The sequence below is a fragment of the Peromyscus leucopus genome, chromosome 1 (assembly GCF_004664715.2).
Source record: "Peromyscus leucopus breed LL Stock chromosome 1, UCI_PerLeu_2.1, whole genome shotgun sequence".
NCBI classification, from domain to species: domain Eukaryota; kingdom Metazoa; phylum Chordata; class Mammalia; order Rodentia; family Cricetidae; genus Peromyscus; species Peromyscus leucopus.
In genome coordinates, this window is record NC_051063.1 from 9,357,716 (window position 1) to 9,372,729 (window position 15,014).

General features: G+C 40.3%; 1 pseudogene; it reads left to right on the forward strand.

Moving 5' to 3' along the window:
- Window positions 1-303: 303 nt before the first annotated feature.
- Window positions 304-15,014, forward strand: part of LOC114696895 — a 51,609-nt pseudogene continuing 36,898 nt past the window's right edge.

Consider the following 15,014-nt stretch of genomic DNA (forward strand, 5'->3'; position numbering starts at 1 on the left):
TCCCCTGCAACAGAGACTAATAATGCTATTCCCAGAAGCCACAGGTTGCTTAAAAAAAAAAAAAAAAAAAAAAAGGCCCCGTACAGGTCATGACATACCTCCCCTCAAGCTGTTGCTCAGTGGTGTCAGAGACCACAAACAACACAGGCTACTTCCAATGCTCTTAGTTGCCCACCAGATTTGAAGGTAAGACCCTATTGCTAAAGACACCGCACATTTTGCTCATAGGACATGCAGAAATCAAGTTGATGCTGAACAGGAAGCTTCTCCCAGCTGCCTAGCTTTGTAGTTCCAGGAGGCGCTATGGAAACTGCTGGAGAAGAAGGTCAACACCAGTCTTTCCCAGCTGTGAACCATGTGAAGGACAAGAGCACTGGAGTGGCAAGCTATGCCAGTGCATGTAAGAATGGCATGAACGTTATGGGGTAAAAAAAACTGATGTTTGGTTGGATTTAAGACCCACTCCAGTCTTAGGAAGGAGGTGATCTCCCACGGGAGGGAAACAGAATATGGTGTTACAGAGAGATAAAGGGGGAACTGGAATAGTAGGATTAAATGGGGAGAGGGAGGGGACAGAAGAGTAAGGAGGAAATATGGGGAGGGATACTTAATACTAAAGGCCATTTAAAAAAAAAAACACATGAGAGACTACTGCTGTAGAAGCTTCCTAAAATATACACATTTATGAAAGAAATCTAAATGGAGTCACCAAATAATAGAAGAGACAATGTCCCACCTAAACATCTTATGCCAAGTAAGACTTCCAGTACTAATAATGTGTTACAACTTGTTGAGTCTTTGGCCAAAGAGGTTTCCCCAAACATCACAAGCTATTTCTAAAGCTATTGGTTGCTCTCCACAATCTGATAGAAAGACCTGATTGCTCAAGATAATACTTATTTATGTCATCAAACACAGAGAAGTTGAGCTGGTGCCCAACTCAAAGCTTTACTCCTACTGACTAGCATTCATGTTGCTGGAAGGTATTCCCCATGCTCCCAGAGGATATAGGTAATCATCAATATCACCCAGCTACAAACCTTAAGAACTATAACAGTAACCTGTCTACAAGGTATACTGGTACAATAGTGGCACAAAGGTTATGGAAGTAACCAACCACAGTTTTATTGAATTTAAGGCCAATTCCATGAGATGAAACTCATACCTGATACTGCTAAAGTGGCCAAGAATGTGAAACTAGATAGGTCATGGGCTTAGGGAAAAACCTAGTATTATTCTGCTAAATGAACATAGCAATAAAAGGATTCCTAATGGTATACTGCTATACCATAGATCAATGCCTTCCAACCCACATCAGAGAAGCTGCTTCTTGCAGTAGATGGGAATTAACACAAAATCCTCAATTGATGTATATATGAACTTAGAGACTGTGACAGCATACATAAGGCCATCATAGGATGAAGTCAGATAGGATCCCCAAATTGAGAAGAAGTAGACGTGGGGTTGGATCCCAACCAAGAAGCTATTTGTAACTTATAACTGCTTATAACATGAATCTTAAAAGGTCTTATAATAAAAAAAAAATACCCAGAGCCAGATATTGGGGTGAAAGCTGAAAGATCAGAGTAGCAGAACAGCCCACCACTAGCTTACCTCAGCGAAATCCTCAGTCTCAAGAGAGCAAGTTCCTATTTCCTCATACCTTATATACCTTTCTGTGCCCTGCCACATTACTTCCTGGGATTAAAGGGGTGTGTCATCACTGCCTAGTTCTGTTTCTCTCATGTAGCCCAGTGTGGCCTTGAACTCACAGAGATCCAGATGGATCTCTACCTCCCAAGTGATAGGATTAAAGGTGTGTGCCACTACTGCCTGACCTCTATGTCTAATGTGGTAGCTGGCTCTGTCCTCTGATCCCCATGTAAGCTTTACTAGGACACACAATATATCACCACACCTGCTTGCAAAGGAAATTGGTTTTCTCCAGCGGAGCATCACTGTGTATATCTGCCATACTCTAGGGCAGGCTCTGTGTCCAGTAGTACACACAAAATGAATGTCATGGTTTTTGTGGGCTTTTTGTTTCATTTTGCTTTGTTTTTTGTTTGTTTGTTTCTTTTTGAGGGTTTTTGTTCATTTGTTTTTGTTTTTTATTGTTTTTTGGTTTGGGGGTTTATGTGTGTGTGTGTGTGTGTGTGTGTGTGTGTGTGTGTGTGTGTGTGTAGCTGGTAAGGACCTGGGATGAGTTGGGGGAGGGTAAAACATAATCAAAATATATTATGTGAAAATTTAAAAGAGAGAAAGATGGGGAGATACTCATATTCGCATAGAGTATCAACCTCATATGAACCAACAGGAAACTTCCCCTCAGGTGGTTAACTTTCATAATGCCAGAAGGTTCTATTCAGGCTACTGTGGAGAATAGGTATCCATGGTCTTACCCAGCATTGAAACCTGCATGGCACAAGATCAGCCTGCCAGACAAATGAGCCCACGGGCAGCAATAGCAGCATGGCTGTCAAGGGCTAACTAACCACTTTCTGGGTAGACTTGAGGCCTGCCTCACAGGAGGGATTTTCAGACCTGGTATTATAATCTTGGTCAAAAGCCCATAGCTGGAATGGTCAGAGTGCTGAGAGTAAAAGACTGTGAGTGCTCAGCCCTTAATGGGACATATTGGTCTCCCCATTCTCCACCAAAGTTCAGGAAAATCCTACAAGAGAAAACAAAAGGATTTGAAAGCTGGAGTATGGAGAATACTGTGAAATGTTGCCATCTAGACATGACATGACTGTTGTACTCATGAACTCACAGTGCTATAGTTGCCCACACAAGACCTGTAGAAGATTAATCTAGTCGCCATTCCAACCTAGATGGGGAAGGTCCTTGCCAGACCCCACCTTTTATGGAGGCTCTATCAGCAGTGAATAGTTGCTGAGGGAGGGAGAACTATTCTCATTTTTTGGACATAGGTTTACCATGCTCCAATGGATAAACCCACTCTCATGCACATGTGGGTAGCATTAATTAGACTTTGTTAGTGATCAAAAAAAGAAAAAGAAAAGAAAAGAAAAGCATGACTTTAGGAGGACATGTTGGGGGAGCTTGGCAGGGATGGAGAAATGGGAGAAAGGATATGATCACATTTTAATGTATACATGTATAAAATTTTCAAATAAAATTATAATTAAAATGTCCATATACATGACAACATTCCCTATTGAAATGAAAACTCTTAGCACCACTTTCTGTCCAAAAGACAGAAACATTGAACTTTATTATCTCTCTCTTCTCACAGAGAAACAGCTAAAGTAGAACTTCCAGGGAAGCTGACAGACTAGCAACTTCCTCAATGTGATGCACTAGAGAAAGAAGAAATATCAGGATAAGGGAACAGGACCACAGAGATTGCTTACTGACTACAGGGACTGAGTTCAGTTCAGATGACCCGAGTTCAGTTCCCAGCACACATGTGCTTACAACCTCTTGTAACTCCAGGCCCAGGGGATCAGATATCCTTTTCTGGCCTCTTCAGACACCTGCTCTAATGGGCACATACCCACACAGAGACACATAATTAAAGATAATAAAATAAATCTTTTAAAAAGAAAAAATGGATTTCATTCCAAAGAAAGAGGAAAAGAGCTCCATAAACCTACAAGTGAAGGGTAGGGATGGCCAAAAAGTACAGTGAAAATGAAGGAAGGTACATCAAACAGCTCCAGCTCCTGCCGGGGTGGAGCCAGGGAAGGGAATAGGAACCTCACCCCAAAGGTGAGCCAGGCAGCCCTACTCAAATGACTAGCAGCCTAACTCACAAGACAAGCTCATGGTTCCCACAAGTGTGGTGGTATTGTGTTCCCCAAAATATTGTGCACCCTAATAAACTTATCTGAGGTCAGAGACAGAACAGACACAATATTAAACATAGAAGTTAGGCAGTGGTAGAATACGTCTTTAATCCTAGCATTCCAGAGGCAGATATCCATCTGTTCAAGGATACAGCCAAGCATGGTGACTCATGCCTTTAATCCCAGAAAGTGAGCCTTTAATCCCAGGGAGTGATGGCAGATAACAGAAAGGTATATAAGGCATGAAGACCAGGAAGTAGAAGCATTTGGCTAGTTAAGCATTTGGCTGGTTAAGCATTTGGCTGGTTAAGCATTCAGGCTTTTGAGCAGCAGTTCAGCTGAGATTCAGTCTGGATGAGGACTCAGAGGCATCCAGTCTGAGAAAACAGGACCAGCTGAGGAACTGGCGAAGTGAGTTGGCTGTGACTTGTTCTGGTTCTCTGATCTTCCAGCTTCATCCCAATACCTAGCTAGCTACAGGTTTGATTTTGTTACTAAGACCTTCTAAGATTCCTGCTACACACAAGCCTCAGTCTGGTCATAGGTCTTACAGAGACAGTGACCCCTCCAACAGAAGTGGGCCAACAATTCCCCCAGCTCAGAATGTGTGGCTAGGCACTGTACTATGACTACTATTTAAAGCTGTGCTATCCTAGAGGCCAAATAGCAGGTAGCATTCACAAAGCCAGGGAGCCAAAATTCAACATGCCAGAGTTCCAGAATGAGAGACAGCCTGGGAGATAGCTGTAGAGAGCAAGATGACTGGGTACCAACAAACCAATGGTCTACATGGCAGAAGGCCTGACCCAGACAAGAAAGTGTATAGGGAAAGGCAGCCCCACCTTCGGTGACTAGGAACAGCCTCATAAAAACAGGATAACTCTGGTTTTGATAGCCTGGGTATGTCAGTGGGTACATCAGCCTCCAAAACCAGCATCTGCTGTGAGACTCACTGTAGAGGTCAGAAACTCTGAAGCTTCAAGGGACCACTGAATGCCTCAGCCATATCTCTCCAACAGGATGACTGGGTGTTTTCAAAGTACTAAGACAGATTTGCCTGCATAGATCTCAGTGTTATCCCATTCTCAATGCACTTGGAAGATACTCTTCTGCTAAAACACTAGCCATTCTAGAGGATACCAGCCAGGGTATTATCTCTCAATGAACCTGGAGTTCACTGACTCAGCTAGACTGGCTAACGAGCCAGCTCCAACTATCCATGTGTCTCTATCCTCCAGAAGCGTGCAGATGTACCTGGCTCAGACCACAACAGGATACATGATAGGCAGTGATGCTGGCAGCAAAAGACTTTAAAGCAGAATAAAGGGTTTTGCTGAGGTCAGTAGAAACCACATTCCAGGACCACAGAACAGCCTGAGGGAAGAACTACAGTAGATCCCAAAGCCATCAGGGCCAGAACCCCATATATCTCTGAGGGCAGAAAGCAAAGGACTCAGGTGTGACACTGAGGATGTGGTAGGACCCCTCCTGGGGTGGTCACTGATATGAGCAAGAGCCCTCAGTAAAGAATTCCATCTTGTACTCCTGCACAGTGATACCAAATAGCCCAAAGGAATTGCTGCAGCAGATCTTAGCCTCAGGAGGTCAAAAGTCCCTAAACAGCTATGTGGACACAAAGCAAGGTGGCTAAGGTGTGACTCTCTTAGATTATGGCTGACTCCTCTCAAGGCTGTCATTGGGGTCAGAGACAATGCATGTCAAAGGCTCTCAAGATGCCTTACAACACTGCACATGTACACACACATTGCCTAATCAAGAAGGGAACTAGGAACTATACTGTCCAACTCAGAAACTCAGTCCCAAAGGTAACTGGCCCAAACCCCATTGGAACAATACACACCCCCGCCTAGCTCAACAGCTTTGAACTAAAATTGCAAACTGCACTTTTCCCAATAGCACAGTTTACTATATGAAATATCACCAGGAACTCAAAATCCATCCCACCGGGAAAGAAATACTGACTGGTGTGATTTTTTTAAACTAATGTATTGTTATTACACTTTGACTTTTGTTGTTATTGTTGGTTTTTATTATTTTTAAATTTTTAATGTTTTATTTTCTCTTTTTAATCTTCACTTTGATAGAACTACCTTACAACAATATTGCTTTAGCTCACATATTGCTGTTATATTGTTTGATTGTTGTGTAAACACCTCTGCCCACCTACTACAGTGTACCTTTACTGTTCTCCCTACACACATTTCTGCATTTTTCTCTCCTTCCAACTGTTATTCTTTTTTTCTTCCCCAAACCCTCCTCATTTTACTTTTCAGCTATAAACTTTCAAAACTTTAATAACCTCAAAACTCCATGGTTCCTAACAGCTTCCCAAATCCTACCAGATATTTTTCCCACCACAATTTTTTTCTCAATTAATCCAATACTAACCTGTAACCTTACCCAGCCTACATTCCCTGTACTGCACTCTTACTGATTAGTAATCTAGTATTCACAATACTGTGCTGACATTGGACATTTACTTGTTCCTGAAGTTAAATAGCCCAGTGTTTGTCACTGGCTAGTATTACATTGGCATAGGAGCCACGCAGTAATTGTGGTTGCTTCTGTAGCTAACATTCCACTCCTTGAGCACAGGGACTGAGGTATTAACTTCTGAACCACTCACCTCAGCTCTCCCACAACTTAGCCCCCACTTGAATTTCGAAATATTTGAAATGATAGCAGAACTGATTAAAAACTCCAACCAAAAAACAAGCACAGGTCTGTAAATGTCAACTCAGTAATGTAAGAAACATGAAACATGAAGCAAGTGCAAACCCTCCAACAAAAACACCAGTTCCACAGTAATGGCTCCCAGTGAGAGTGAATCAGATAAAATCCCACCAAGACATAGAGTTGAAAAGAGTGATTATAAGAATGTTTAATCAAGATGCAAATAAACTCCTAAATGAACCCAAAGAAAATTTAAACAAAGAGCTCAATGAAATAAGAAAGTCAATACATATGAAGCAAATTCAATAAAGATAAGTAGTGGGGGGAGCAAAATTTAGAAACTTTAGACATGAAAAATTCAGAAATCAAATAAAAATGGCTAAAAAGAAAGCTTCACCAATAAAATGCATCAAGCAAAAGAGAAAATATCTAGAGTGAAAGACAAGATAAATGAATTAGAATACTCAGACATCAATAAAAACAGAAAATATAAAGAGAATGTGTGAGTTCTTTGGAACACCATTCAAACACAAAACTTTTGAATCACAGGGTGAGAAGGAGAAGAACTTCAGTGTGAAAGCAAAAAGAATATATTCAACAGGGGCCTAGCAAGTGGCTTGACAGGTAAAGGCGTTTGCTATGCAAGCTTGGTGACCAGAACTCAGTCCACAGAACCCGTGTAAAGGTAGGAGAGAATGGGTTCTACGAGATTGTCCATTTACTTCCACAGACACAATGGCATGTGAATGTTCCCACTATCACATATCACATATCAGAGAGAGAGAGAGAGAGAGAGAGAGAGAGAGAGAGAGAGAGAGAGAGGCAGACAGACAGACAGAGACAGAGAGAGAGGAAGAGAAGGAGGGGGGAGAGGAGGAGGAAGGAGATGAAGAAGAAGATAATGAAGAAGAAGAAGAAGAAGAAGAAGAAGAAGAAGAAGAAGAAGAAGAAGAAATAAATTAATTTTTTTACAAAGAATTTTACATTATAAAAAAAAATAAGCTGTTGGAATGTATGATCGGTAAACCTTCACTGCAGAAGAGAATTAAATGAATCCTCAGACTGAAGAGAAAATTGAGCATATCCAGGAGATTTCTGGAACTAATAAACCATACCAGAAAACTAGGTAAGGTATAGGAAGGTAACAAAACTACAAAATAACAGGAATTAATACACACTTTTCATTTGTAACTTTGAATATTAATGAACTAAACTCCTCAATCAAAAGAAAGAGACTAGCATATTGAATTGCAAAACAAGATTCATTTATTTTTTTTAACCTTCAAGAAATGTATTTTACCATCACAGTCAAAAAAAGTTTTGGGGGTGAAAGAATGGGAAAAGATATTCCAGGCAAAGGAAACAAGAAAGAGAGCATTAATCCCCATTTCAGTATCAGACAAAATATACAACAAAATATAATTCAAACTAAAACTAGTCAGCATAGATAAAGAGGTTAAAGGTTCTCTCCACACTGATTAAGGTAACAACTCATCCAAAGAAAATTACAAATTCAAACACATATGCACTAAACACTGGTGTGCCTAATTTCATAAAACAAACACGACTGGATATAAAGACATAGCAACCCCAACACAATAGTAATAGGGGCTTCAATACTCCACTCTCACAAATACATAGGTCATCATTTCAAAAATTCATCAGAGAAACATCAGAGTTAAAGGGCATCACGTTTCTAGAGAAACACAGCTGTTAATTTCTATACAATGTTAACTCAAAACAAAAAACTCCATGTCAATAACTCAAAACACTGAGAAACTTTTTGCCAAAGGCGATGGCACAGCTAAAGATTTCAAAAATTCGAATTTTACATTTATAGTAATAGCAGTAGAAGAATGCCAATGGTTTTCAAAACATCCCATAAGACAGAAAGGGGGATAAACACTACTGAATTCCTTCTAAAAGCCAGTGTTACCCTGATGCTGAGGCCAGATAAATAGATAACTACAAAAATAAAACTGGCCAATCTTGGTGGAGGACACAGATGCAAACATTGCCAATAAAAAAAACTTGCAAACTGAATTCAAGAATATATCAAAGCATCATTGACTCTGCTCAAGTCAGCTCCATCTCAAAGATGCAGGGGATGGTTCAACACACACAATAAATATAGCACATTAGAATAGAATCCCAGACAGAAATCACAGTTACTATCTCAATAGTGAAGAAAAAGCTTTTGACGAAAACCCAACTTTTCCTCCATGCTAAAATCCCTGAAGAAACTAAGATAAAATGAATATACTTCAATATAATAAAGACTAAATGCAATAAACACACAACCAATATGTACTCAATGGGGGAAAACTGAAGACATTTCCACTAAAATCAGGAGTAGAACATTCTCCATTCTCATTCAACAGAGTGCTCAGAGTCTTGCTAGAGCAATAGAAAAAGAGAAAAATGGAAGAGATACAAATAGGGAAGGAAGAACTGATTATCCTTATTAGCAGATGATATAATTTCATACATTAGAGATGCTATAGACTCTACGAGAAAACTCTTAGGTCTGTTAAAAAAAATTTTTCACAAAGTAGTATTTTTAAATATTAACATACTAAAAAATTAGTAGCTTTACTATATGTCAATAACCAAAAAAATGCTAAGCAAGAAAGCAGAAAATGATGCATTCATGATTACTTCTAAAAAGAAAATAAAATACCTGATAAGCTTTGTCAGGGATGTGAAAGGCTTCTATGGTGAAAACATTAAAGCATTGAGGGAACAAACTGAAAAAAAATACTAAAAGGCAGGAAGAACTCCCATGCTCATAGATTGGAAGAGTTAATATTGTAGAAACAGCTATGCTACCAAAGCAACCTACAGATTCAATGGACTGTCCATCAAAATTTCAATTTCGTTTCTCACAGAAATAGAAAAAAAAAAACAATTCTAAAATATGTATGCAAGCACAGAAGACTCCAGAATGTTAAAGCAATCCTGAGCAAAAAAAATCAAAGTGGAAAGTTTTGCCGGACAAGATTCCAATTGACACAGTAGACAAGCACAGCAGGGTCATTGGCATAAAATTGGACATACGGGCTGGTGGGAGAGAAGAGAGGACCCCAGAGTAAAGCCAACCAGCTGCAGAAACCTGACTGTTGGTAAAGATACCAAAAATACATATTGGATAAGAGATAGCCTCTTCAACCAGTGGTGCTAGCAAAACTGAATAGCCGCATATAGAAGAATGAAACCATATTTCTCTCTCACACACTGGATGTAAATCAATTCCATATGTGTCAAAAGCCTTAATATAATACCTAAAACACTAAAACTCATAACAAAAAAAGTAGGGGAAACTATCCAAGACGTGGTGAGAGGCAAAAACTCTTTGAACAGAACCCCAGCTGCTCAGGAAATAATACCAACAATTAGCAAATAGGATTTCATGAAACTAAAAGCTCTACACAGCAAAGAAGCATTTAATGGAATTAAGAGGCAGCCTACAACATGGAAGAAAATAATTTCTAGCTACATGCGGTGGTCTGAATGAAAATGGCCCCCACAGGGAGTGGCATTATTGGAGGTGTAGCCTTGTTGGGGTAGGTGTGGCCTTGTTGAAGGAAGTGTAGGGGTTTGAGGGGCAGGCTTTGAGGTTTCAGGAGCTAAGGCCAGGCCCAATGTCACTCCCTTCCTGTTGCTTATGAAGCAAAATGTAAAACTCTTGGCTACCTCTCCAGCACCATTGTCTACCTGCATGCAGCCATGCTTCCCACTATGACAATAATGGACTAAACCTCTGAACTGTAAGCCAGCCCCAATTAAGTGTTTTCCCATATAAGAGTTGCCATGATCATGATGTCTCATCATAGCAATAGAAACCTAACCAAGACACTGAATATCTGGCAGAGGATCAATAACTACAAAGAACAACAAAAAACAATAAACAAATGGATTAATAAAATTGACAGACTGATTTCAAAATAGGAAACATAAGGCAAAAAATATATGAAAATGTTCAACATCATTAGCTATAAGAGAAATTCAAACTTTTTGTTTGTTTGTTTTGAGACAGGGTTTCTCTTGGTGCCGGTCCTGGAATTTGCTCTGTAGACCAGGCTGGGTTCAAACTCATAGAGATCCACCTGGCTCTGCCTTCTGAGTGTTGGGATTAAGGGTGTGAGCCACTGCTGCCCAGCGAAAAATACAAATTTATTACCCTGAGATTCCACACATCCCAATGAGACTAGCAGTCATTAAGACAGACATTAACAACAAATTCGAACATGGGTATGAACGAAAGGGGACCCTTATCACACAGCTGGTAAGAATGTAAACCAGTCCACTCACTATGGCAATCAGTATGGAGAATTCTTAAAATGCAAAAATGTGTGTACATATATATGTGTGTATATATATATATGTGTATATATATAAGAATGAAGCTATGTCAATTATTCAAAAATGAATACAACTAGAGACAATTCTGTTAAGCAAATTCAGTCTCAGAGACATAAATACTGCATGTTTGTTTTCTCTGATTTGTGAGTCCTAAACTTTATGAATACATACAATCATATATGCACAGACATCATGAAAGTAGGAACAGAACTTTAGGGAACAAACAGGACTTATGGAAGGAAGAAGAGTGAAGATGGGTGATGATAATATGAACACCGGGGAAAATTAAAATCACTTTCACTATAATCAGAGGAGACCGGGCATAAAGTTCATTACATCCTTGAAGGAAAAATAGCCCTACACAACCCTGTATGACAAGCTTTTAATTAAATATGAAAAAGATGCAGAAAAGATGAGAACTAAGAAGAACACATCAAAAGTTTACTATAAATAAAGGATAAAAAGAAGTAGCTGAACAAGGTAAAGAGATGAATACATGACCTGGAAAGCAGATCAGTAAACACAGAGGAGAAAGCGACTAAGATAAATGGGAAAATCAGCAGTGTGGATGGAAAAGTGAGCAACAGAGAAGAGAGATTTGGCAAGAAAACTGAAATTTAAAATAGTGTTACCCTTGCGCACCCTTTAAAATCAGCAGAGAATCTCTGTGAGTGAGCACTGTAAAAGTAAAAACAAAAAAAAAATGTCTTAGGTGTTGTGGTGAGCACCTTTAAACCCAGCATGCAGGAGGCAGAGGCAGGAGGATCTCTGAGTTTGAGGCCAGCCTAGTCTACAGAGCGAATTCCTATACAATTAGGGCTGTTACACAGAGAAACCCTGTCTCAAAAAACCTGTGTGTGTGTGTGTGTGTGTGTGTGTGTGTGTGTGTGTGTGTGTGTGTGTGTGTGTAAATATGGGAATGAAAAGCTCAATGTATCCAATAAAATCACAAAGGAAAGTATCACCAATGGCCTTGACCAAGCAGAAGGAAGAGTATCAAGGATGGAAATCAAGGTATCAAGGTCAAGGAACTAGTATACCCATACATCCTTAAAGGAAAAACAAGAAAGAACACAATCTTCAAGAACTCCAGGGTAAGACCAAAAGCCGAAGCACACCAGAATCCATAGATGGAGTTAAGTTAAACACACATATACACACATACACACATACACATACACACACACACACACACACACACACACACACACATTAGCATGAATCTTAAGAGGTCTTATGAATAAAAACAAACCCAGGGCCAGATATTGGGATGAATACTGGAAGATCAAAAAGACAGAACACAAACCACAGCTGACCTCACCTCGCCAACTTCTCAGCTGATCCTGTATCCTCAAACTGGGAGCCTCTGAGTCCTCACCCGAATGAATCTCAGCTGAACTGCTGATAAAAGCCTAAAAACTTAACAAGGCTCTAGTTCCTGTTCCTCACGCCTTATAAACCTTTCTGCTTCCTGCCATTACTTCCTGGGATTAAAGGCATGTGTCACCATGTCTGGCTGTTTCCAGTGTGACTTTGAACTCACAGAGATCCATCTGGATCTCTGCCTCCAGAATGCTAGGATTAAAGGTGTGAGTGCTACCATTTTCTGGCCTCTATGTCTATCTAGTGGCTGTTCTGTTCTCTGACCCCAGATAAGTTTATTAAGGTGCACAATATTTGGGGGAACACAATATCACCACACACACACACACACACACACACACACACACACACACACACACCATCTATTCCATCTATTTAATGAATATTTCAAAAACCTAGAGAAATATGACATTCAAATACAAGATGTATTTAGTGCCCCAAACAGGTATGACCAGAAAACAACTTCTTCATGACATGTGATAGCCTAGATGTCAAAAATACAAAGCAAGGGAACTATAAAGTAGAAAGGAAAAACACCAACTCACCTACAAAGTCAAACACGTAAGAATAACATTCAGTTTCTGATAAGCACCCTTTAAGTCCAGGAAAGCACAGAATGAAATAGTTCAGTTCCTGAAGTAAATAGCCACCAACCAAGTTTGCTATACCCAGCAGAGTTACCTTTAAGACATGTTGGAAGAATAAGGGCATTGCAAGACAAGGACAGCCGTGGCACTCTATTACCACTGAACCACCACTGTAGCAGGTACTTAGAGGAATACTATACACACAGAGGAAGAGAGATGGTTTCATTTATGAGAACACAAGAAAAAAAATGAGTTTCATGAGAGGAAGTATTGAACAACAGGCAAGAAGAAATCCATCATGTCTGACACAGTAAACCAGAAAACCTTTTATACCTATAAGGGAGAAAGAAAAGAATAAATAATAATCCAACCAACTAGAAAAGTAATCAACAAAATTATAGCAGTGACTACACCTGACTCAATAATAACCTTAAATATAAATGGCCTCTACTCATCAGAAAAAGGCACAGGTTATCTGCCTCAATTAATGAACAAGATTCAACCATCTGTTGTCTCCAAAAAACACATCTCATTGCTACCTTACCTTGACTGAGAGTCAAGGGTCAAAGTCAACTGAATGAAAGGCAGGGAAGCCAAAAGAAGTTGGTATAGCTATTCTAGTATCTAATAAAGTCACCATCACACAAAAATTAGAAGAGATAAAGAAGGCCACAACATATTTATATAAGCAACAAGTCATCAAGATATTACAACTGTAAATATATAAGATGTGTGTGTGTGTATGAGAGAGAGAGAGAGAGAGAGAGAGAGAGAGAGAGAGAGAGAGAGAGAGAGAGAGAGAGAGAGAGAGAGAGAGAGATTACATATAGAGTGTTGGGGCTAGCAGTTCCATAAAACAAACACCAGTGGGCAAAAAATGTCAGCTAGGTCTTGTTATAACCATGCTGGGTGACTTCAATATTGCACTTTCATCCTTAGTTATACCACCTAAACAAACTACAGTTTAACTACACCCAGATGAAATGTACACACACACACACACACATCACCCAACAGATTGTTTCTCAGCAATCTATAGAACTGTATCTAAAAATACATCACATTCTCAACCTATTTCTCACTGCATATTATTGATAAAATTATTCACCATATTAGATCTTCACCTTCCTAACCTAAATAATTTACAGTGCCCACTTCATGAGTAGGATGTGTGGAAAAATAAGAAAGTATAGCATTGTCACTGCTGTGACCAGCATGGAGAAATCAGTAAAGGTTGGTTTGTCTTCTGCACCGCAGATAGCACCAAGGCCAACACCCACCCCCACTGACAGGGAAAGAGTGGCAGCTCGGCATGTCTGGGGGTACCTCAGAGGCCCCCTGCAGGAAACTGCAGGCCTCCAGATGTCCACAGGGCTCCTGGGAGAGGCCAGGCTACTCTTCGAACAATAGCCCCATTCAGTCTCCTGCCAACGATTGCTGGGGCTCCACACAGAACTGTTCGCCCCAGTCACAGTGAGCCAAGCCTAAATTCAATTACTGTGAAATTAACTACACGTTAAACAAAAAACTCCCAACCTGGTAGTTGTCACCGCTAATTGACTGGTTACCACTCACTGCTGCTGGCTTTCAGAGGCCAGCATGCTGACAAGAAGCGCTGTCAAGACTTCCCTGCAGGGTGGGCCAGAGCTGCTGAGACCTGATTTGAACTGACAAGGCGGCGGAGGCGCAGCAAGCGGCTATCAGAGCCTGCCTTAGGTGAGCCACATGACACAGGAGCGGGGAGGACTCACAGGATGAGCAAGGCAGCAGAGACAAGCACTGGAGGAGACACAGGACAGCGACACATTAACACAAGAGGAGTGGGTCAAGAAAGAGGGGAGCGGCCCTGGAAAAGATGGTGTTCGGCCATGGATGGCTGGGTTGTGTGCAGGCTGCTATTCAGCATTATGATGGTAACAGCATGATAAATTTACGGTTTTTCTAACAAGGGTTCAGTGAATATTGGTTGGATAGATGAACGGATTTCATAAAATAGGAGTGAGCATCTTCCCACGCGTTTGTCTCATTTTTAAGAAGCTTCTGAAATTCTACCTCCTATTCTCTATGAAGAAATCAATTTGCTGAAATCCTTATGATGAAGATATCTTTACCAAACAGGTCCCCTTCCCTGCCTCCTTGTCCCATACCAGGACCGTATTGACTGTCTTACCTGAAA